Source organism: Anastrepha obliqua, chromosome 2 (assembly GCF_027943255.1).
Source record: "Anastrepha obliqua isolate idAnaObli1 chromosome 2, idAnaObli1_1.0, whole genome shotgun sequence".
Classification (NCBI taxonomy): domain Eukaryota; kingdom Metazoa; phylum Arthropoda; class Insecta; order Diptera; family Tephritidae; genus Anastrepha; species Anastrepha obliqua.
Genome location: NC_072893.1, coordinates 66,205,975 through 66,231,392, shown reverse-complemented (window position 1 = coordinate 66,231,392; position 25,418 = coordinate 66,205,975). Strand labels below are relative to the sequence as shown.

Genomic DNA, 25,418 nt, shown 5'->3' with positions numbered 1-25,418 from the left:
ACCTATGCTCGCATGTTATGCATTGTTTGTGGGATATTCACTGTACACAATAGCAGGGCTTCAGCAGCACTAACATTTCGGTGAGTGGTTCAATTTAAATTGATTGAAATGTCACAGAGGTGTTGAGTGTCACATTACTCGCCAGTCTGCCAATTACGTTAGACCATTTTTGTTGTTATTATTTTGAAGTGGTTGTCAGAGTTTAATTGCTAAAGCGTGAGAAAATTGAAGCTCACTGCGGAAGCGGTGGGAATGGAAAATACAAGCACATCAGTAAATATATTGTATAATATATAGATGTTTACTTATAAGAGTGAGAAAATGCTCAATTTCATAAAAAAAACAAAAGAAATTAACACTTTTATATTTATCTTTGTAGAAGTTCTGAATTATTCAATGACTTCATACATTTTTAATTAAATATTGACCATGACGCTTATGTAAGGTCGCAACAGAAGTCTAACAGTTTCGAAACTAGCAAAAGTTTGCTCTAACAATGAGATTTATAATTTTTGCAAATGACGTCATACGTCAATCATATTTGACACTTGTGAACTAAACAGCTGCAACAAACAAGAGGGCAAGCAATAGAGCAGGCAAAATTCAGAATAAAGAAAGTCATTTTTTTGTTTTTACTAAAAAGTTGTTCAAAAAGAAAAAATCCTGATTCATTTTGAGTAACCTTCTGTGTTTATTATATAAGTAAAAAAAGTCAACGATGTCATTGTATACCGTATTTAAAGGTTTCCGTATCGTGTTTTCTTGTTCGAATCTACAATTTCGTTTCCTGCCATGCCCTTATGTCCGGGTACCCAATAGATGTGTAACCGTCTGTTTGCTACTAGCCTCTCTATGGCTTCCCTGGTCCTAAAAACATTTATAGATGAAATTTTATATGAGTTTATTGCCACTTGACTGTCAACGTATATATTTATATTGGAGTTGCTCGATGTCGTTGAGGTAAAATTCATCATACAGCATGGAAAGGTTACGAAAGCCACCATGCAGAGAATAAGGAGGGTGGCGAACCGTTATTCTGCTCTTTGTGAAATTTCACAGAATCAGTTGATTTGCTGACGTACTGATTGGATATTTGCTGCAGGTGTGCGTATCATAAAGTAGCTGAAATTGCGATGACGCCATTCGGTGACGAGAGTTTAGGAAAGCGATCAATGCCATTCAATGACTATCTATTACTGTACGAGCGAGTTTATGGTACTACGCCGACCACTTTCCTGTTAAGTCACAGCCAGAAAAATTCACACTGATGTCGCAATTTTGTATTCTGTCATCATTTTGATAGAAGATCATATCGGCGCTATTAGAAGAATGTGGCCATATTTGAACTCATTTTTTTCACCAATAACTTCTGCATAATGAATGAGGAATCAGCGTGTGCGTTCTCGTGTCGCAAGATCCACCTATTTTTGGCGGAAAATACGTGATCTCAGCTATTACAGTTTGCTAAAAAAAGAACTATTTAGTCACTGTCTGTATGACAGAGAAATATTCATGATGAGTGATGCCACAGCAAAGCAAAGAGATGTACCATTTAAAAACAAAAAAAAAAAAATAACGCTTTAAATGGTCGATCTTTAAGAAAAACATATCGAAAACTTTGTAATTGTGTTTGGTGACTGGATGATCTCTTGAGATTATTGATGCTGTAGCGCAAGGTGTTGCTGGGCAGCCTTGAACATCGACATTTCGAAATTCCCAACAATTAGGTTTGGCTGATTTTTCGTATGACAGCCTGTAGACGTACTCATCATGAACGATTAAATTATGTCATTTTTTCGCTTATAAATGTTAAGAGCCGTACTTTGAATACAAATTTTTAAACCTGAAATAATTTTAATTTTAAGGCACCTTTCTGGTCTAGAATTACGAAAAAAAATCGATTTTTTTCATTTTATGATAGTTTATACTTTTAAAAATATAATTGCAAATTTTTGCGTTGAAATTCGTTTTAGTTTAGACGTTACAATCTTTTAAAAAGAGACCGGCTTGGAGTACGACGCCTAGGTATAAGCGCGTTAACAGTGTTTTTCTCGAAACTATTTTATCCGAGTTGGCGGTGGTAATTTGTCAAAAAGTACTAAACCGATTGATTTGAATTTTGAATATGTTATTGAGCACACTTGTGGCTCGCGCGGATAGCAAAATTTTAATTTTATAATCAATTTTTCTATTTTTTTTTCTAAGAGCGAGAACGTGGAAAAAATCCCTTTTTCTGGTTTTTCTAATAAACAGATAAAATATCTAGAAAAAAAGAATTTTTGTAAATCTGTTATCCCCCATAGTGACATATCTCCTGATGAATAATCGAACAATTTTTTTTTCGGACGTAGCTATACAGCCCAATCAGTTACGCCAGTGGCATGTGTGACGTCAGGGGAAGCAATTTTTTTTTATTAATTTTTTGTAAATAAAGAATTGATCTAATGAATAAAAACGATTTTCAATTGATACCGCTTGATTTGCTTGAATTTTCAACGCCTTCAATTTTCACGTCTCTAGGCCAGAAAGGTGCCTTAACATGTTCTATTTTAAAACAATATCTAGGTGCGTCTTTTGGATGACCCTTTATTATAAGACGGTAGAAGTCTGAGTGGAAACTTTTTATGCTTAATAGATTAAATCCGTGATATTGCAAACCATAAGCAAATGAAGTGAACTGATGCTGAATCTTTTTGCTTCAACTACATGAAATGAAAAAAATCCTCACTTAAGGGGGGGAAACCGGTTTAGATCGATCAAAAAATCGACTTTTTTATTGCGTAAATCGTTAGTATAACTACTCAAGAATATGTGGTAAAAATTTTAAAGCGAAATTAGCATTATTCCCGATTCTATGAGCACTTAAGTGACTGCCCCTCAGTTTCGCACCGCAGCGCGCGTTAGTTAGAACAACGTTTTTCTCGAAACTACTTCTTTCAACTGGTGGGCATTCTAGCTTAAAAAGTTATCGACCAATCGTTCTAAAATTTTTCGGGTTTTTTTCTTTATTCAATTCTAATCTATATGAACCTAATTCTGGGATTATATTATTATTTAAAATGTGGTGTTTTAAGCAAAATAGATGAAAAAATATGGTATGAAAAAACTACTTTGTGTTCAAGCGCCCCAAAAGCATGTAATTTTCAATATTTTTTTACCACAATTAGGTTCATATTCTTAGGAAATATATTGTTAATAAAAAAAAAATTTGCTGTTGATTTCAGAGAAAAATTGCAACTTCAGGAACTCCCACCAGCAAGACACTCGGAGGGCGATCGTCCACGGACAGCACGCTCTAACGCCACTATCTCCCGCGGAAATAGCTTAAAAAAAAATTTAAAAGTGTACCTAGAATTATAAACAAAATGTCCTCTAAACTTAAACAATTTTTGATTATTCCTTCTTTGTTCAAAAAATTCTCGAAAAACACCAAAATTTTGGCCTGTTAAACCGGTTTCCCCCCTTAAGCATATTGTGCGTTAAAGCGTTAAGTTTTAAATTTTGGACGAAAAAAACTTAGATTTGACAGTTTTTTTTTCACCCATTTCCATTGCTTTTTTTCTGCTTTAAAACCCATTTTTATTTGCAATCAAAATTGTGAAAACCCCTTTAACATTGCAGACAAACACCAACTTTAAATGACATAAAATTGTAAGTCAGTTTGCGATTTGTGAAGACAAAAATTATTGACCAAATTTAGGCAATTCCCTATTCGTACTTCATTTAGATTCTATTGCTGCGCTAATTTGAAATGTAAATAGAGATTTGGCTTTATTTTTAACCCACTTCTTCATTCCATCATTGCCACTTTTGTTTGTGTTGCTTGTTAAAAAAAATGAAACGGTTAGTGTAACACTAAAGAAATACAATTCAAATTCACACAGTCACTGACACCACGTTTGTACGCCCAGATGATGCAATCCATGGCCAAAGTGTTTTAAATGTGAGACCAGCCGGCCGACCAGTACATCACACTCGCTGTTTTGACCATGAACTCTTTGCTTTAAAGCGCACTAAAATCAGCGCAACGCACACACATTCGTACCGATGTATATCCGCATGCACCTGTATGGTGTTTGTAAACAAAAGCACGTATCCACCTCAAAACACCCAACTAAGCAACTAAGCAACTAAGCTAACTAGTAATGCACTAACAACAATGAAACTGGGTAACCCCAACTAACAATAACTCAAATTGATTGACCGAGTTTGAGCAATTCATATGTCTGTATGTATGTGTGTGCAGATATACTAACAGCGTCAAAAGAAAGTCTACACCACATATTGATGAGTTTTGACTAATTATTTATTTATTTTTAATTTTAATTTAAGTTTTTTTATAAAAATATAGCCTATACTGCAGCAAAAATCGTATAACACAAAATTTTCAGCTTTGCACGTTAAAAAATTCTAAATTTTTTACCAAAATCGCAAACGTTTAAATCAGAATCTTTAGAAAAATTTGGAGTACGCAGTGCTTTTTTTGTGTGCTCGAAATTTTTGTTAATTTTTTATGATTTTATTGTTTTTCTCTGAGGTTTTGCAGTTTTTCCGGCGTATGGAGTAAATGCGCCCAACCTCAGCGAAAAAAAAATTGTGAAATGAAAGTATTAAAAATAAATTTTTAAATAAAAAAAATTTTATTTAAATTATGGATAACAAATATGTGGTGTACACTTTCTTTTGACGCTAATGGTATATATGTATTGTATGTTTATGCTCGCATGTATTTTTATTATATTATAACTATAAATGTACGTATGTGCGCATGCGCAAATCACCGATCAGGCGCTAGTAACCGACAATCGTTGATTATTTATTTAGTAGCCAACTATTGAGCCATTTTATTAACCATTAACAGGTGACACAATAGCGAACGGAACTGTTGTTGGTGAAGATAAGCGTAAAATCAAGCAGCAGAAATTGCATTCAACTGGTGTTGCCACAATAGTTACAACAATCTTTGATTGCTTTTCGCCATTTCGATTGTGTCGCCATTGGTTTGTGTGTACGTAAGTACATCCATATATGTATGTATATATATTTAATAAAAACAATATGTGTACATATATTTCGTGCTTTTGTATTCATTGTGCTTATTTGACGTAAGCTTGCACTTATTGGATGTAAGCTCTTTGACACTTCCTCGACGTTTTTGGCTTCAATTTGGCTATTATTTAATTAATTATTGCATTATATTTTCTTTATGACAGCATTCTGCAATAAATACGAAAGCACTTACGTCGGGTATATCTACAATATACACGTATGCCCTGCCATGCAGGAAGGTATAACTTAGCTGGAAGACAGAAGTGGGCAGATTTTGGTATAAACTGCAAAGTAGCTCAAAATTAATCATTCAATTATATTTTTGGATACATTTTTTTATTAAATGAAACAAAAAATGACTTTGAGTGATGAAAATACTTATGTGCCTTTACGCGTTCCATTACTTATCTGATTGTGTAGAGCAGCTGTCTAGCTCATAGGTGTTAAATATGATTGACGTAAGACGCGAGTTACGAAAATTATAAATTTTCCGATAGGGTGATTAATTTTGCATAACTCACTTAGTTAAGTTTAATAAGGGAAATGGGTCTGGTTGAGGTAGTGTAATGAGTAGAGGATACAAAAGACCATGAGGTCGAAGTGCAAACCTCCAATAAATCTAAATCTAATAACACAGGGCTGCAAAAATTTTAGCCATAAAGTTATTTAATGTCATGGGATATTATTTAATATCGCAAAAGGATATCAAAGTACACTACTTTTTAATTTTACTTCATATTTTATTATTTGCAGATTTTATTATATATTTCCTAGTACTTCGGGGATTATATTTAACTTCTTTTTTTTTTATTCCAAATTTTTTATTGATTTGCATGTAAAGAAATTTTTAAAGAAGTACAGATGATTCAAACTATTTGCAGTAAGAATATTATTGATTGATTGCGCTTAGAAATATTTTGTTGCAAAATATTGAGGTGATATCCATTAAGTCCTGATGGAAACAACAAAGGGTATGTTCCTCTTTGTGCATTGCAATTCAGAAATTCGGTTCAATTCCCCCTGTATAGAACGCGAAGGTGTGGCCAGTGTCCGACAGTTCGACCGGCACTCAGCGATTTTGAAGGAATCAACTGATTGGTTGGTTTACGAACAATTTGAGGTTGTGTGGGTGATATATGAAAAAATTATCATAGTCTCCACTCATGTTACCTCGTCGCCGTCTGAACAGCGGCTGATTGGACGAGTGTGTGTATACGAAGACGAAATGAGTGGACAGAATTCTGCTACCGAGTACCCAGTGACATGGCCGCCGAAGTTACTCTCTTAATTTTGCTTCGTATGATCACACCCGGTAATCAATCATCCTTGAAGAACTGTTAACTCTTTAACATACTACTTCGAAGTTATGTTAATGTTAAATTACATAACATATGACTGTTATGTTACTTAACATGTCACTGAGCATCTGTTTCATGCGTACGTTAACAGTAGAAGATCGTAGAATAACCAATTACAATACTATCACCCCGTTACATTTGATTATGAATTTTATTTACTGCATTTTATTAATTATTTGTTATTTATTGTTTTGTTGCTGCACTGTACATAGGATTTTAAAAGTCTTATAGGGTTAACAAATTTTCTTTCGGCACGAACACTTGGTGGTTGAAAGCTATTTATGCTGAAAATTTTATGACAAAAAATCAAAATTAAAATAAAAAGAAAATAAATGTGGAAATTTGGAAAAAATTAAAAAAAAAAGTTTCACAAAAACATTCGATTTAAAAAAAAAAATTTATCGGAAAATACCAAAAATATCCCTTAACTAAATAAATAATTTTTTTTCGCTTTCTTTCAGAGAGACAATTACGTGACTTTACAATTCAAAGATAGAAACTTGCAAAAAAAAAATCTTAATTATTAGCCCCTATATCTTGGCAAGCGATCACAATATACAGGTATTCTCTCCGGGAAAAGTGGAACAAATGGAAGAGTGCATTCACAATCAAAATTAAAACATGAAAATGTGTTTCTCCATAAAACGTGGGGTTACACTTTAAAAGGAAAAAGTTTCAATAAAACAGAAAACCAAATATTTCGCTTGTTTTTAAAGGATTTTTCGCGTATTTTCTGATAAAATATATAAAAAAATTTAACAAAAGCAAAAAGAGTTACAAACAAAATTGCAAACATTTTTGATTAAATAAATGCACAATAAAAATGTAAAAAAAATATGTGGAAAAAGTTTAAAAAAAAATTAAAACTTAAAAAAGAATAAAAAAAAAAAAAAATTGTAAACATTTTATAAAAAAAAAATTTGCAAACATTTTAAATTTTTTTTTTCAATTGTTTTTTTAACTTATTTTTTAATTTTTTTTTAGTTTTAATTTTTTAAGTTTAATTTCTTTTTTAATGTTTAATTTTTAGTTATTTTTTTTAATATTTAATATAGTTTTTTTTTTTAATTTTAATTTTTTTTTATTTTTATTGTGCCTTTTTTTGACCAAACATGTTTCCAAATTTTGTCTGTAACTGTTTTTGTTTTTGTTAAATTTTTTTATATACTTTATCAGAAAATACGTGAAAAGTCCTTAAAACCAAGCATTTGTCGTACATTAAAAAAAACGCACAAAAAAATGTTAATCTTTAACTTCTTTTGCACTATTTTTGCTACAGTAAAGTCTTCTAGCGCATCTTCGCCAAAGTTCATTTAAATCGAAGAGACAAAGTTTTATATGTGCATATGTACATATGTATATTTATGTGTGTGTATGAATTAGTACATTGAGCTTAAAAAAATCTGTCCTCCGGTTCATATGCAATAGCGCAAGACACAAAATGTTTTATTAAATATATAGCACAGAAAAAAAATTCCACTAAATATCTGCTATTATTGCTTCATTAGCACTGCTTTAAAATTGAAAAAAAAGTCACATTAATTTTTACGTAAAGGCATACGAGTTTCTCATCAAGACGTTTTCAATTCGTATTTCGTTTAATTGTTATTTGCAATCTTCTTAATCCAGTTGAAGTTGCTGTAAAAAAAACTTCCACGAAATGAAATTATATTAAACCAGCCAAAAAGCGAAATTGTCATAAAGAATAAATAAAATATTAAAATCGCTTTTGTAATTAATGGCTAGCAGGGTTGGCGCTGATTGCAGCTTCATGTCTTTTTCTTGTTTTTTTTTAATTTTTATTTTATAATATTTATTGGCTGCTTTTTGCGCAAGAACAACACCATTTATTGGTATTTGTAATTGTATGTAATATATGTATATGTAATGTTTACGGTGTTGTTGTAGCCGCCACAGCTGCCAAAGTTGCCGTACCATCCGCTTGTTTTTCCCCCTTTTTTGTTGTTTCTGATTGCGTTGCTGATTACACTGCGCTATCAACGCCAATCCACTGCTGCTGAATTTCGTACACCAAAATAATTGTTAATACATACAAATGTATGTACATATATGTGCATGTATTTACTGCGGCCACCGCGACCGCCTGCAGCAGTAGGGCGCTTTAATTCATTGGCCATTCACATTCGCTTTGGCGACAAGTTGTCGAGTTGTGAGCAACGGAAATGCGCGAGAAAAAAGTCGCGCTCATTGGCATAAAAAGCAATGTTCGCGCATATTTTCGCTTTAAATATGGCAGGCGCCGATAAAAAAATTAAAAATTAAAAAATAAAATAAGATTCACACACACAAATAGCGATAAAACAGGTAAATTAAATTTATTGTGTAAACCTGTCACAGCGCCAAATCGAAAGTTGGTTTCTCCCTTTGTTTTCTCACTGGTCACTTTGGTGCTATCTTTTCTACATTTGTTTTCTTTTTTATCCTCCGCTTACTCTGTATGAAACAATACACTACATATTAACCCAGAAAGGCTAGGCCAAAGAGGTGCAAAGGAAGAGAGAGAGATGTAAATTTATTTTATAATAGAATTAATTAATGAAATGAGATGAAGACATTTTTATTTAGCAAAGTAAGACGTGGACGAGGAAATTTCCTCGATTGTGACGAATATTTAGCTGTGAATAGGTTTAGTTCAAGACTGTTTTGGATGCTCAGATATATGAACTAAAATAAATCTAGTACACACAACATCAAGCCCCGCCAGCGCCATATAATCACCAAAGTTATGCGTCTTACGAGGCAGCTGAAGCTCTTCGTCTGGGATGAGTGGCCGTTGCCGAGATCCCGATTAATGTCGTTCAATATCTGTCTAAATCTGTCCGATCCAGTAGTCCCTGGTCCTGGATCTCTCCATTATAGTTAAAAAAATAGGTCCATTGTTGTTATTGTAGCAACATAAATATTTTCCATAAATGTTTGGGGAATGCTGCTAGAGTGACAGTCCTTCTTCTTTTTCTTCTTAACAGCTTACGCAATTTTGGCCGAGTTTAACAAAGCGCGCCAATCGTTTCTTTCTCGTGCTAACCGGCGCCATTTGGATATACCAAGTGAAGCCAGGTTCTTCTCCAACTGATCTTTCCAATGCAGAGGAGGCCTTCCTCTCCCTCTACTCCCAACAGCTGGTACCGCATCGAATACTTTCAGAGCCGGAGCGTTTGTATCCATTCGGACGACATGACCCAGCCTACGTAGCCGCTGGATCTTTATCTTACGCAGAATCTTTCTCTCAAACACTCCAAGCGTCGCTTCATCGGATGTTGTCATAGTCTAAGCTTCTGCGCCATCCGTTAGGACGGGCATGATGAGAGCCTTGTAGAGTGTTAGTTTTGTTCGTCGAGAGAGCACTTTACTGCTCAGTTGCCTATTTAGTCCAAAGTAGCACTTGTTGCCAAGAGATTCTACGTTGGATTTCAAGGCTGACATTGTTATCGGTGTTAATGCTGGTTCCTAGATAAACGACGTCTTTTACAACCTCGAAATTATAACTGTTAACAATGACGTGGGTGGCGATACGCGAGTGCGCCGACTGTTTATTTGAAGACAGGAGGTACTTCGTTTTGTCCTCGTTCACCACTAGACCCATTCGCTTTGCCTCTTTATCCAGTTTGGAAAAGGCGGAGCTAACAGCGTCTGAGCGATTAAGTTCTGCGACTCGTACGATCCTGTCCAGCATCAGGTTAAAGAAGTCAAACGACAGCGAGTCACGCTGTCTGAAACCTCGTTGGGTATCAAACGGACCAAACGGCTCGGAGAGGTCCTTCCGAATTTTGACAGCGCTTCGTGGCCGGATATAAATCCGGGTCGTTCCGATGAGGCAGAAATGCCTGTCGCGACAACGGTTGGCATTTGTCGCTGTCTTCATTCTCCTCCATTAAAAAAGCAAACTTAATTTAGTACCAATGTATCCACTGTGATACCGCTCCTGAGGATTGCTTTGTGCAATCTATTTCTGCTAAATACTCGTATTAAACTATTTTTTTTCTATTTAAAAAATCCTTACAAATGCAAGCAAAGAAGTAAAGTCAAAAGAAGCGCTTGTTCTTCCCCAATAAATCACATATATACATATAAATACGTAAATCTTTCTCCATTAAACCAACGAAGCCGGCATATGATTTATCAATTATAGTATATGAAGTAATTATTAAAAATTCATTGTAAAAATTAAATCTGCTGGCACAAAAATTTACTTCCTCTACCAGAACCGGAATGTTGATAAGAATGAATTGTGGATAAGCTCCGAATATTTCCGCATAACTTTTATAAGAACTTTATCGCCGCTGTGATGCGATGCACTTGTGGCATATTGAGCAAGTAAAAAGTTTGTGGTGACCAAAGCGAACTTAATCTTCCATTGCATTACTGGAAAGCCCTTGCTTTTTCGCAAGGGTCCATACAGTTCCTATAGAAGAGAATGCAATACTTAGTTTCTTTTTTACTTTTTTTCGAAACTTCTGCCAATACATGACTTTCCGACACATCTACATCTTATAGATTAAAGTTACAAAATACGTGTGAAGGAATGTAATTTAATAACTTCTAGCAGAATTCATCGATTTGAACAGGGTGTTTTGTATTTGGCAGCCAGTTTCTGTTGAAAGGTTTTTCCATACACAAATTGCATAAAATGGCGTCATCGTGAGCAAAAAACTGTGAAAAAATCACACAATTAATTTTCAAACTGCGATAAATCAAAACTCACTCAACCAAATTCAGAATTTTTTTTAAGTATAAAAGTTTGAAATCGTAGCTCTCATTTTGCATAAATAAATTTATCAATTGTTTTGTATAACTATATTATATTACTAAAATTAAAAAAAAAACATTTGTCAAAAAATTGCTGTTTGTGTGCAATGCAGACAGGAACGAGGTGAAGCAATGATGAAGATGAAAGATGATGCATTCACATGGAAGCCGGTTCTATGTACCAGAAGGACTGGTGTTTTTCCCGATCAAAGCGGCAGCAAACTAGCGCTATTTAGGTGCTGACGAGCCCTTTATTCATATGCCCTTGTTGTTGATATAACATCATAAACATGCAAATACAGGGAACGCTACTAATTTGACAGTCCTTGGGTGGATATAGATCCAGATCTTTCCGGTTACGTTGAACCGACTGTCGTGAAAAGGATACATAGGCCCTCTTAAACGCTCTGTACTCAACTGCACGTATCCTGGGTCTACCGTTAGATGAGTTCGATATTGACGAACGTTGATTACACCGCCCTCGCAGGGCCTAGTGAACTGCTACAATAACAACAACATAAAAGGTATTGATTTCCATATCTCCTGATTTGTTATTGCGCTGCTTGCTACCCTTTCGTATATACAAAAGTATTTTAATTTAACTACAGAACAGCGCCAAAAGGATCTTTGCTTTAACTTTAATTTATGCAGGTTGGCAGGTAAGTTAGATGGCAAGAGTACCAAGTAACACTAGAGTATCCTTTTGATACCATAATGTGGACCACTACCAGCAAAAAATTACAAAACTTAAAGGAAGAAAAACCATCTACAGCCATCTAGTGCTGTTTATGTAGTAGAGAGAGAAAAAAGAGATCTAGACACGAGAGCCACCTCAGGCTATCCCCAAAAGGCACACTAAGGAACCTCAAGCGCCTAGCCGCCAAGCTAAGATATTTGCAGAACAAGTGTTCAACAGTCTCTTTCTCTGCAGGATCTCTACAGCTTCTGCAATGGAAGTCCAAGCTTCTCCGCATGAGCTCCGAGCACCCAGTGGCCGGTGAATATCGCTATGAGTTTGGGAACTGAATAGCGGGTTGACTGTACAGGCCAAAAATCTCTCTGGTAAATTGTACCCCTACGATATCTTCTGATAGTGTATATCGTTGTCAAATTATTTCTAAGACAGCAGGACGATACTTAACGAATTAGATATAATCACGAGCTAATCTTAGAGGATAAGATGGCTCGGGCACGTGCTTCGAACGCCCAAGGAGAGAACAACTTGAAAGGTAGTTGAACTACGCCCTTTTGGTGGCGGAAGAATAGGACGCCCCAAAAAGAGACGGCTCGAAGACGTTCGGCAGTGGAAGGAGGTAGTCTTACTCGTAGGTAGAGACAGCTGGCGCAAGGTTGTGAATGAAGCAATGATTCATTAAGGACTGTGATGCCGAAGAAGAAGAAGAAGAAGGGGAAGAGGAAGAAGAAAAAGAAGAAGGGGAAGAAGAGAAAGAAGAAGAAGACGATGAAGAAGAGGAAGAAGAAGTTCATATTAGAACAAAAACAATATACAGCAAAGTTTCAATCTTTGTACACAATTTTTCAAAACTTTTAAAAAATTTTAAAAATTTCAACGAAATTGTCAACTTTTTACTCAGAATTTTCAGAATTTTCCTGCGTATGCAATTTTATAGTACATTAAATTTTAGTGGAATGCAAGTTTCAAGTGACTGGAAAATAGCGATGAATTTTGACATTTTTTTGTCGTCGAGATGTTAGGCGCTTTCTTCCTTACTAATTACACGATCGATTTTTTTATATGGCGGAAGAGCCTAGCACAGTCAGAAAAAAATTGAGAAAAATCTTTTCTACAAAGTTTGAAATATCTATCTATTTATTTTATAAACACAAATTAAACGTGACCTAAATATGTCCAAGTCGTAAATTCCTTAAAATAATTTGTAAAAGAAAAAGCCTTGCACCGAAGTCTTCAAAGCCAATATAAAACAAGCATTTGCTCAAATTCAGTCGGATCTATGCAGCAGAGCTATTGAAAATTTAATATTTCGGATTAGTGCCACCGTTCAAAGTCGCGGCAGCCATACAAGCCACTCGTCGTGACATAAAAATGAGTTTCAATTAAAAAAAACGTATGTATTTAGTTTTTTAGTTTATTTCGTTTTGCCCGTTTTGGAAAACCGTTTTTAACAAAAAATATTTAAACCTATTCACTAATTAGATTCTGAATTGTTTATGCAATTATTACTTCTTTTGTGTCTTTGCAGGTGAGTCGCAAAATGTCATTTATGGAAATCCTTGCCAAAACCCGGCAAATCATTTGAAACTGTGTAAGTAAGCTTACGTATGTATGCGTTTGGATTTAATTAGCTTTTTTATAAAAACACGAAAGCAATGCCTGTGAAAATTGCGCAAATATTCAAATTACATTCGATGCGCCAAAGTTAAAGTCACATAAATATTGTAAAATTTTTTTATTTTTAAGCAAAATATGTTTGCCGTACTTTTTAACTATGCATGTACGTGTGTATGTCCATAGTAGATGCATAGGAATGTTTTTTGTTATTTTTTTTCAAATGAAGTTGAAAATAACCATATTTTGTACAAATTTCTGATCACTGCGCGAATTAAATTGTCAATGAAACTTTTCGCAACTACGGAACATTTGGACACGCATACATAAGCAAATACATGTGTTTTTGCACCGAAGCAAAGCATTTACAGTACTATGCATTAAATTTAAAAATTACCGATAGTTTGAAAACAAACAAAAAAAACACTTGTTTTTGCCTAAAGTTTTTTGACAATGTCACAAATGCCAATGGTAAAAAATTTATTACCCGCTTGAAAGTAAAAAACTAATAGATGCACATACATACAAACCTGCATACGTATGTGTGAGCAAAAAAAATGTGCGACTATAATGCGATTCGGTTTTCGAGTAGTCAGTTTAAAATAAATAAATTAAAGCAGTGCGTCATGGCAAAAAATACATAAAAAAAATAAAAGTAAAAAAAAAAAAATAAAATAAAAAATAAGAAGAAAACATAGCATCAGATAACTAAATGAATGGGAGAGTAAACGTTCGCTGAATTATTCACAGCAATAAATATTCGCGTGAAAGAGATAGAAAGTCGGTTGGAAAATATTCAATTTTTGTTGAAATGGCGGTTTTAATGAGGTATATATGGCAAATACTGAGTGTGAATACGTGTGTGCATATATATATACATATATATACTTATATACTTACACATACATATATATTTGTATATGCGCAAATACACTGCATTAAATTATTGTACTATGTAGGGCACAGGGCTCACTGAGAAGTTTTGACAATTTATTTTTTTCTTTGAATTTTAATAAATATTTTAATGAAATTACCATTGATTGACCCTAAAAATTCAAATTTTGAAATTGGCAAATTAAGAAAATCAATAAAATCACAACAAAATTTTAAACTTTTTGATAAGAAGTTTCAGAAAATTTTCAAGTACGCGGTTTATAGCTCATTGAATTTTGCTGCAACAAAGTGCAAGTCTCAAGTGGCTCAAAAAACGTGTTGATTTTTCAATTTTTGAACTGAAACTTCTTTGGCGTCGATGGACGAGCGAGAATGGAGAGTAAAATTTCAAGATCAAGCAACGTTTCGAGCATTTTCGTTCCGCGAGAGAGAAAAAAGATATGAAGTAGAGAACAAGGAGAGAGAAAAGATATAAAGTAGGGGAAAAGGAGAAAGAGAGCTATACCTTATATATATCTTAGATACACTTTAGCTAATTTTTCCTGAGTTTTTCCTTGTGGTTGCTAATTTCTAGTGAAAAATAACACGACCTACTTTTCGGCGCTTGTTTGTTGGTGCAAACTTGTAGGAAATATATTTTTGGTGCCTACTTTTTGGCGTTACATTTCCTTGGTGCCTACTGTTTGGGCGTTTTTGGGTCCCAATTTTTTGGCGTTTTTTTTTTATGGATCCTACTTTTTGACGCTTATTTCCGTTTCCTGGCTAGTGCTTGCGCGTACTATATAAAGTGCTATCCATTCCCGCGTCGGATTTATAGTATTGCCTTGCGGTAATTTATGCCATTGCTGCGGTCCTGGAATCGCTGCGCATGTGCGGGTGATAAACGCTCGGAGTAGTGCGCGTCGTTGCCACAGTTTGTGTCTGGCATTTACCTAGACCGGTAGACCCTTCTCCGTTTTTTGTAAATTTTGTATATTTGCATTCTCTGCAAATATTGTGAATTTATTTAGATATATATTCTTTCTTTCTCTTTCTCTCATTCTCTCTCGGGTCTCTCCCTCTTTCTTTGTCTGCCTTGAAAGTTTCATTTCTGTTACATATGCGTACTATGCTAAACGCCTTTTTCTTTTTTTTACTGAAGGTATTGAGTTTTTTATGCTATTTAAAAATGAGTTTTGGACCTCTACACGTTAGGCACGGCGATGGAGTAATGAGCTGCATGAGCTTTACGATGACACAGACATAGCGCAGCGAATACGCTGGCTGGGTCATGTCGTGCGAATGGATGCAAACGCATCGACTCTGAAAGTATTCGATGCGGTACCAGCTGGTGGTAGCAGAGGAAGAGGACGACCTTCCCTGCGGTTAAAAGATCAGGTGGAGATCGGCCAAAATTGCGTAAGCGGTTAAAACGCCAATCAAGAAGAAGAAGAAGAAAATGGAAAAGTGACGCAAAAAAAATTGTAAATCAAAAAAGCAGCATGCTCCTTATTATACCGAAATTCAATGAGCAATGACAACGCATACTGGAAATTTTTCAAAAAATTTGTTTTTTAAGTGCAAAATTTTGATAAAAATTTTTTGGTATTTTTTATTTTGCACGCTATCTGAATTACGGAATTTTATACGGAATTAACTATATTTTTATAAAAAATAAAAAAAAAATTAAAAAATAAAAAAAATAAAAAAAAAAAAAATTAAAAACAAATTTATAAAAAATAAAAAAAACAATGAAAACTTTCACGCTGCTATTATTGTGAACGTGGGTATATGTAAACACTTATTAACACAGATTCGCATGAATAGGTAATGTATATTGTCTACGCACACGCAGTACATACAAGGTGGCGCAAAATTAATCACTCTATTTAAAGATTCATCATTTATGTAAATGGCGTCATACGTCAATCATATTTAACAATTGCGAACTGAACAGCTGTTGCATACAAATAGAGAAACAATGAAGCGCGTAAAGGTCAAAATCTAGATTTTCATTACTCAAAATCATTTATTTTTTACTTAGTAAAAAGTTATTCAAAATCAAAATTGGGTGATTAATTTAGCGCCGTCTTGTATATTGGAAACAAAAATGCAGCGCTTAACGGTCAAAATAAAGATTTACATAACTCGCAATCGTTTTTTTTTTTTAATTTAGTGAAAAAGTGATTCAAAAACTAATGAACGCTTAATTTTGCGCCACCTTGTATATGCATGTATTTTACATGCAAAGCTACTTGTGTGCATACATACATATTTGTTTTACATGAAAAACTACTTGTGCTTACTATATACATACCTTTAGTACTGATAAGGCACCAATAATGTTTGTTAATTTTTTGTGGTTGCAAAAATTCACAGCTGCAAGCGTTGAACTAATTTGTGGATGCTGTAAAGAAAAACAAAAACAAAAAAACATTATTATTATCAATTTTTAATTGCCAAACTAAATTATGCACTTTTGCAATATTTTCTTAAATAAACAATAAATATAAATTTAATAATAAATCAGTTGCATTTACTTCTATAAATGATTTTAAAAATGAAAATACGAATAATTCAAAATTCAATCTTATTTGATTTATCTATCCAAATCCATGTATTTGTTAAATTTTGCAATCTGATTTATTTGTTCAGCTAAAAAAAATATTTGCATATTTGCGTCAACGTTGATTTTGTTAAATTAGCATAATTTTTAGACAAGCCACACTTTTCCCAAACCACGTTGTGTGTGGGTGTGTGTGTGTGTGTGTGTCTACAAACAAATGCAAATGCTATGACCAAATACCCCGCAAATAGTAAAAGGTTAATATATTTTTACTAAACTAATCCACTTTATTAATTTATGAAAAGATATACCTGAGGATTTATCGCTCATTTGCTGCAAGAGTGGCATAACAAAAAAATTATTGTTTTTCATTTTCTTAGTAAATATGCAGAAATAACCGCAAGCTCTTCTGCAGAGCAGGGTCGGTTAACATTAGATGAAAATATGTTTCATCTTTTGCTTAGGGAAGCAGAGTAAATTCAAAACTTTGAACTCGTATTTCTCCACATTTGTTTATTTCGATTATGACACTCATGTTAAAAAACAGCAAAATTACTCTGAGGAAAAGCAAATACGAGTATACACCTTTTTTAATTTTATTGTTTACACTAAAATAACCAAATCTTTATTTTCTTCTTCTTCAGTTTCTTTTTCTTTATTGTAGCATTAAATCCTGTTCTTCAACAATTTTTGGTACAAGAGATACAATTTGTTTGGATTATATTGTTTGTAAAAAAATATTAGTTATCGATCGAGCTGGATGTTCAAAACTGAATCCAAAGATTGGGAAGGCGTCCGGGTAACCTCGTAGTCATCGGCTTTCCGGTCGTTACTGATTGGCTACTATTGTCGGACAAGCGTAGTACGTGACTTTTTGATTCCCTTCTAAGATCTCTGCGAATATGCCCTGTGCTTGATCGCAGTGTTGCTATTTCAACCTTGTTCTTGTTGTATCTGCTCGTGTTTCAACGGCATAGTGAAGTAAAGTCGAATGCATGTTTTATAAACTCACAAAGTCCGATGCTCAAGTTTTAAGCTTAAATGCTTATTTCGCCATATTATATCGCGTAAACATCCGAAGTTTCGTGCTGCTTAATTCGTGTGGTTATTCACTTCACCTGTTATTCCTGGATGATGTAATTATGGTACCCAAGTAGCAGAATTCCATAACCTAGTCGATACTCTTGCTACTTACTGCGTGCTTACACCTGAGCTGTTGTTCAGATATTGTAGATATTGTCATGCTATTCGTCTTGGCTATCGATATCTGCATTTTAAATGCAGAAGCAGCTTGTTCGAAGGCATTCAACATCCGCTGAAGGTCGTCTTCGTTGTCTGACATTATAACTGCGTAATCAATCGTCATATTATCTTAGCTTCATGCCTCAGCAAATATCCTCTTGCCGGTGTAGATTTTACAGCAAATATTATCTCGTTCATAATCAGATTGAATAGGATAGGAATTATGCTGTCGACTTGTCTTATTTCTGTTGCCACCGTTATTCTGGTTGATATTTCATTAATAGTCTTGCCGGCGGTGGTGGAGTTTTCGGTCTACAAATGTCTAATTCCTGTCAGACCATTGATGTCAATATTTCGTTTTTCGAGAATTTGAATTACATCTTTAAGCAAAGCATTAACAAATGTTTTTTTTTTTGGGTCGATAAAACATAAAAAAGCTGTTTTTTTATATTCGGTAGCCTTTTATTTTCCAAAAACTCAACCATTTACTAAAGCGCACAAAGCTTCAACCATTTCAAACAAGATTCATTTATACTCCATACTAATTCTTCCGAAAAGATCATACGCTTACGACAAAACAAAAATAAAACAAAAAAAAAAGTTACAATTTATGTGATTTTTTAACTCTAAAAGAGTTCATATGACAAATTGATGTCCAAAACAGATTCTCAGTTTCTTTTGTTTTGTAACGTAAAATATTTATAAATTTTTAATTAAAATGTAATTTAGAGAAAAACTCAATTTTTTGTGTGAAATTTTGTTAAAAATTCACGTAATTGGCGCTTATTCCCTGTTGGCTATTTTTATTTATTTGTATATACATACAGTCCATGACTAACAAATTCATCAGGACTACTAACACAAATTAGATTAGATTATACCTATACAGGATTTCGGAAGGATAAAAAAAATCCTAAGAAAAATCTACCTCCATAAAAAAGAGATCTGGTCATCAACAGCGCGAGCAATTGGCGCGCTTCGGGCCTAATTTGTTTTGTATTGGCTTCCATAAAAAGGGTAGCAATTTCGAAGTTCTATTCTTAGAACATTAAAATATTTTTTTTTTAAAGCGCAGCAAAGTCAGAATCTCTCTTTATAATGCCATATACGTAAGTTAAGCAGAGAACATATCTTCTACTTTCTAGAGGTTTGAGCTTTAAACGGGGTAAACAAGCTTTATATTATATGATTGAAGAGGTTCAGTAAATTCGAAAGACCGCAAAGTAAATTTAAGAAAAACCTTTTGAATTTTCCCAACCCTCTTGATTGAAAATTCTTGATAAGGCCACGAAATAATAGTGGGGATACTCAAAGTGAAAACGTACAAAAGAGTTGCAAAACAAATTTGAATGTGTATGGGTCCGAGAACTCTGAGCTATTCCATAGAATGAAACTCAGCATTGCATAAGATTACTGAAATTAAAATTTCGTATCAAAAAATAAAAAGATCTCGCAATTTTTAAATGTTCAACAATCAGCAAGACATGGCTAGCAATGCCATAGCAGCCTTTAAAGTTAGGACGCGGTTTTGAGTACGTGGCTTGAGAGCAAAGCAGTAATATTAAACGTATATTTAAGCAAAGATGAGATCTAGCACAACGGAATAAAGATTTTCAATCTCAGCTTAAAGATTCAACTTAGATGTCATCTGCATAATCTACTAACGAGTAACTTTTCAAGTCATCAGCGTACGACAGAAACTTAGCATATGAAAAGCAAGAGTTGATATCATTAACGAAAAATCCCGCACTCCTCCTCCAATTTGTGGTGTGTATCTTGATGTTGTTCCACAAATGGAGGGACCTAGAGTTTTGTGTCGCCTTCGAATGGCAGATAGTTTTTTATAAGGAGCTTTTCATGTCAAAAATACACTCGAAGGCTTGCCCATGCCTGCCTACCGCTATTGGGGGTGATCGCTTAATAAACTCGATAAATCCATAAATGGTTCATAAACTGGCAGTCTAATTCAAAAATATATATATATATATATATGTATATATATGTCTTTAGTTTCGACCTGCGCACCATCCTACAGACATACCGTTTGTTTTCAAACGACTGCAGTTCTCAATTCGATCTGCGTTTTCAATGAGCATCCGCAGGGCACAAGGTCAATCACGGATTAAAGAGGCCATAAAAGACGATAACTCTGAGCAATTTTAGGTCCTTAGTTAAACTGCGATACAACGATGCTTTGGAGATATTCCACTCCAATCATTTTTGATAAATTTACGTACAATTTTGATGGAGTTTTCGGTGATTACCAATTTTGTGCGGCCCGTATGTTGAATGTCATTTATGACCTCACAACCATCTCGGAAACGTGTAAGCCACACATGAACACTGGCTCGAGATACGCAATCATCGCCATAAACTTTTTTCATCAATTCAAAAGTTTCGGTAAACGTTTTACCGATTTTACAAACAAAAATTGATATTAGCTCTTTGTTCGAAACTCATTTTTGTACCGATGACACAAATATACTGACACTTAAGACGCAATAACCTCACTTCAACTGAATCGAATGCCATCAAGCTTTCACTGAAAGTCAGCTAGGGATGTAGATTCCAACGCACTAACTCCTTAATAAGATGGCGCCATTAAAAACATTTTTATCCCTAATCTACGTATGCGAACTAATTTATGATAGAAAAACTTTAGGGAAAATAAAGACAAATTTAAAAGAACAAAAAAAAAACTACCAAATTCGTTACAACATTTTTATTAGTCACCCACATACACACATACATACATACATGCATATGTAAATAAATCCGACCCTTTTCGACCCACACATGCATGTACACATAAACATCTTGCCCCGTATAAATTGCAATATGATTTTACATGCCACAAACGAAATTGACACAAATTTATTTCGAATTGGATGTCACCGAAATTGTCAATTGCCATTGTTTTGCAACTGACAGAGGGTAGACACACATTTTATGACCGCATCACCGCTTGATTTTTATCTTTACACTTTACAGGTTCTTGACCATTGTTTGGGCTAGCAGCCGAGCAAACATAACAAAATGAAATTTATAAAGTTGAAATAGCAAAAGGAAGAAAACTTGAAAAAAGTAAAAAATTAAAAAACCAAATCACCAAAGATGCATTGATGCGTTGAATTAAACTGTCAATTTCAACAAATTAGAGTGGGTTTTTGATTATTTTTTGTGGGCGGCAGACAAAGCATTTGTACGTAGATACTCACAAACATCGATTTTTGAATGAACCCGCATCAGTTTGGCAATAATCTCGGAAATAAGAGCAAACAACTTTGGGAAAAAAGTAACTGATAGGTGGATCGAAACGGGAAATTAAATGTAGGAGCACACGCACGTTAATAACGGGATTTTTTTTGTTGCTGTTTAGATGTTTTCAACTTTCGATAGAAATGTCTGCAAATCCAGCTGTCTAAATAAACTTACGGCTTGGACACTTACATATATACATTCGGTGTTCACAATAAAAGCAACGCGACGTATTGCACAGTTTGGACTATTTATGTATATATGTATGTACCTATATTTTATGTATTTAATTTTTCTATTCTTTAGTTTCATTTTTTTTTGTTTTGTTTTTTAAATATGGTTCATTCTTAGACAAAACCCATATAAATCAAAGCGTCAAACTTTGTACAAAGTTTTCAAATGATCAATAAATTTTGGAAAATCTTTACCTTCGCATTGATTTATGACAGTTTTTATATATATATATATATACGAATTCAGCTTCATAATCGTCCAAATATAGTCCTTTCTAAGTCCCAAAACTATTTTTTTATTACAACATTTGAGATGACAGAATGATTAAGCTTAAAAGGTATGCATGAAACTGTTGATTCTGTCAAAGGAGTAAAACTTATAAATTCTTGTATGCTATTTTTGGTCTTTTTTTTCGGAAAAAATTTTAAGCAAAACTTGAAGAACTCAGCCAAGTCTTAGACTCCGAAGGTATCCTTGGAAAGTTACTGTTTCACCCTTTTTATTTATAAGAATAAAATAATATGGAATTACCCCATTACTCTTCTTTTGGCCCACTTTGATAAAACGATTGGCACGTTTCTTTCTCCTGCTAACCAAGGCCAGTTGGACACACCAAGTGAAGCCAAGTTCTTCGCCATATGATTTTTCCAACGCAGGGAAGCCTTTCTCTTCCTCTTCTACCACCACCTTGTACCGCCTCGAATACTTTCAGAGCCTTCGCATACCTATATCGTTATTTTTAGAGTCACTTTCAAATTGATTCAGCTCACTTAAACCTTAAAGTTTCCCCGAATATTTTCGCGGAAGCTTTCAAATAAAATAAATTTTGTTATTACGTTGGAAAAATAGTAATATTTTTATTTTATATGGAGAGTGATGTACCCTAATGTATAAGTACATATTTCTTGAATATTTTAATATTGCATAGACAATTTCACAATGAAAAAGTAAAGTGTAAAAGTCAAATATGTATATTTATTACAAAATATTCCTTAATTCTCCTCTATGGATAGTTTCATTAATATTATTTCAATCTCGCGCCATTTTATTAAAATAATATTTTGCTTACTAGATTCACCTACGCAAATCACTGATTGTTTGCTTATCAGCACCAAACTAAAAAATATTGTAAGTAATTTATTTACAACTACATACATACAGACGTGCTCGTACATGCATCAGTGGCGCTACATGGAAATCAGTTCCAGTTAAATCACAAAGTCAGCAAAAATATTTTCATATTAGAGATTTTGTACCCGAACCCTTTCACAACAGCATTCTAAGTATACTGTCTTTTAGTATAACAAAATTGCATTGATATTGATTTAACGATTCGGTTTAGTTTTCTAAGGGCGCAAAGAACTTCAAGTTACTTATTCCGCATTAAGCAAGGATCCTTTAGAAAGCTGCAACTGCGGCTCATATCAAGATAAATATCTCTACAGTCAAAACTGCTGGCTCTGAACTACATAGATAAGTAGGTTATTCTTCTATAATCTGTCAGCCTATACTCGTACATCAGCATAATATCAGTTAACGAACTAGTAAGCCCAGCACATCAGTGTTAAACCAGTTATTGAACTAGTTTACAATGGGCAAAACCAAAGTCAGACAATTGATTTGAATTTTAATGCAAAAGTAGCAACTTATCACATATTTCACTTGAATTTTTAGGTATGGTTATATGGTATATGGGTTCCTGGCTATCGCGACATTGAGTAGAGCCGATGAACTAGCGAGACTCGGCTCCAAGTTGACCTATGAGTACATAGACAATGACATAGGCATACCCTTACAAACATGTAAGCTACTTATCCTTGAAGAAATCGTAAGGAAAGCAAACGAAAGATGGCGTAACCTAACCTAAGGTATGGATATTAAATGAAAGAATTTTGAAAAAATTTTATAAAAAGTTTGTTCGTTGGCGTTGCCGCTAGTTATTGGCACTATTTCTGTTTTTTTGCTTGATATTAAAAAAATTGTTTAAAAATGGATACATATTTCAGAAAATGTATAAGTATCGATCTACAGATAAAGAGAGCTTTAATCTAACAGTATTTTAAAGTGACTTTGCCATCTAATTTTACGGAATTTTGATAAAATAATTTAATTAAAGTCTAGTAGTAGTAAAGCAAATTTTGTTGAAAAAGATAAACAGAACCTTAATTAAAAATTTGTAAGGTGTTGCCACCTAACACTTAAGTCAAAAATAGCAAATATAGGTACAGATTAAATAAAGATTAGGATGTGGGTAGCACGCAAATTATTATTAAAAATGTTTTAATTAAAACTAATTTTTTGAATGGCGTTGCCACTTCGGTTTTTAAACGGCGTTGAAAACTAATTTTAAAGAAAAATTTAAATTGATAAAATAATTTAATAAGGGCTTGGAATATTTATATAAAATCAAATTTTGCGCGAAAAATAAACAAAAGTTTCATGGAAAATGATAAGGCGTTACCACCTAACTTTTAAAGCAAAAGTGGTGAAAAATAATAAAGATAAATTAAGTATTAGGATCTGGGTATGACGCAAATCATGATTAAGAATGTTTTAATTTAAACTTATTTTTTGAAAAGCGTTGCCACCTATTCTTTAAACGACGGTTGCCATCTTATCTTAAAGAAAAATTTAAATTGATAACGTATATTAATAAGAGTTTAGAATATTTATAGCAAACGAAATTTTGTTCGAAAAACTAAACAAAAGTTTCATGAGAAGTATTAAGCCGTTGCCATCTAACTCTTAAGGTAGAAATAGTAAAAAACAATGCAGATTGATTCTGTATTAGAAGCAGAGTATTACGCAGATTATAATGGAAAACCTTGTAAATAAAACTTATTTTTTTTGTAGCGTTGCCACTTTTTTATATGGTGTTGCCATCTAGTCTTAAAGAAAATTTTAAATTGATAGAATATTTGTATCAAACCAAATTTTGATGAAAAAAATAAACAAATGGTCAATGAATGTTATTAAGGTGTTGCCACCTAACTTTTAAGGCAAAAGTAGTAAAAAATAATACAGATTAATTCAGTATTAGGAGCAGAGTATCAAGTAAATTATAATGGAAAACGTTTTAAATAAAACTTATTTTTTGAGTAGCGTTGCCACTTTTTTTAATTCCGAAAGTTAATTCCGAATTAATTTCTAATATAAAATATATGCACAGACTTTTTGCAACTTTACATTAGATGAACTCCACCGTCGATTTTAATGCCATTAACTATTATAAATAAATTTCTAAGTATTTCATTTACACGAAAGCGAAGCTGGTAGAATAAATCTGATCAAGTTAGAAGTGGCATAACTCTAGTCACTTTAGAGCTCGTTTGACTTCTGCCATTTAAGTCCAGATTTACACACTAAGCATCTGAAAGGGATACAAATTCTCTTTTTTTCGTTTCATTCGCGATCTCACGAGCAAAATTGCTTTCGGCAACATTCGTTGCTTTTGACGTTTACTTCTTTAATATTGGCAATACGAATAAGAAACACAAAACGTGTCGCCAGTATGGGAAGCAAAAACACCTCTCTCATCCTCGTCCGTTCTTCTCTCACGAACGAAAAATGTCTCTCTATGTAAATCGGGACAAATACCTGAATACATGAAATATAATATTTGTTGAACGATTTGGCTGTGCATTATAGGGACCTCCATATGTATGTACGCCCTTCACTCCCCTTACTTCATACATGCCCACTGAAAAGCTACCCTCTGTATACCCATCAGCACAATAATGCATTAGCTTTTTGTGCGCAATTT

General features: G+C 33.7%; 1 protein-coding gene across 1 annotated transcript in view; it reads right to left on the bottom strand.

Moving 5' to 3' along the window:
- LOC129237153 (protein folded gastrulation) overlaps positions 1 to 25,418 on the bottom strand; it is a 122,994-nt gene that overhangs the window by 49,332 nt on the left and 48,244 nt on the right. The window contains exon 2 of the mRNA XM_054871651.1: positions 16,673 to 16,762. The gene's annotated coding sequence lies outside the window, so the exon portion shown is untranslated. The remainder of the gene's footprint in view (positions 1 to 16,672; positions 16,763 to 25,418) is intronic.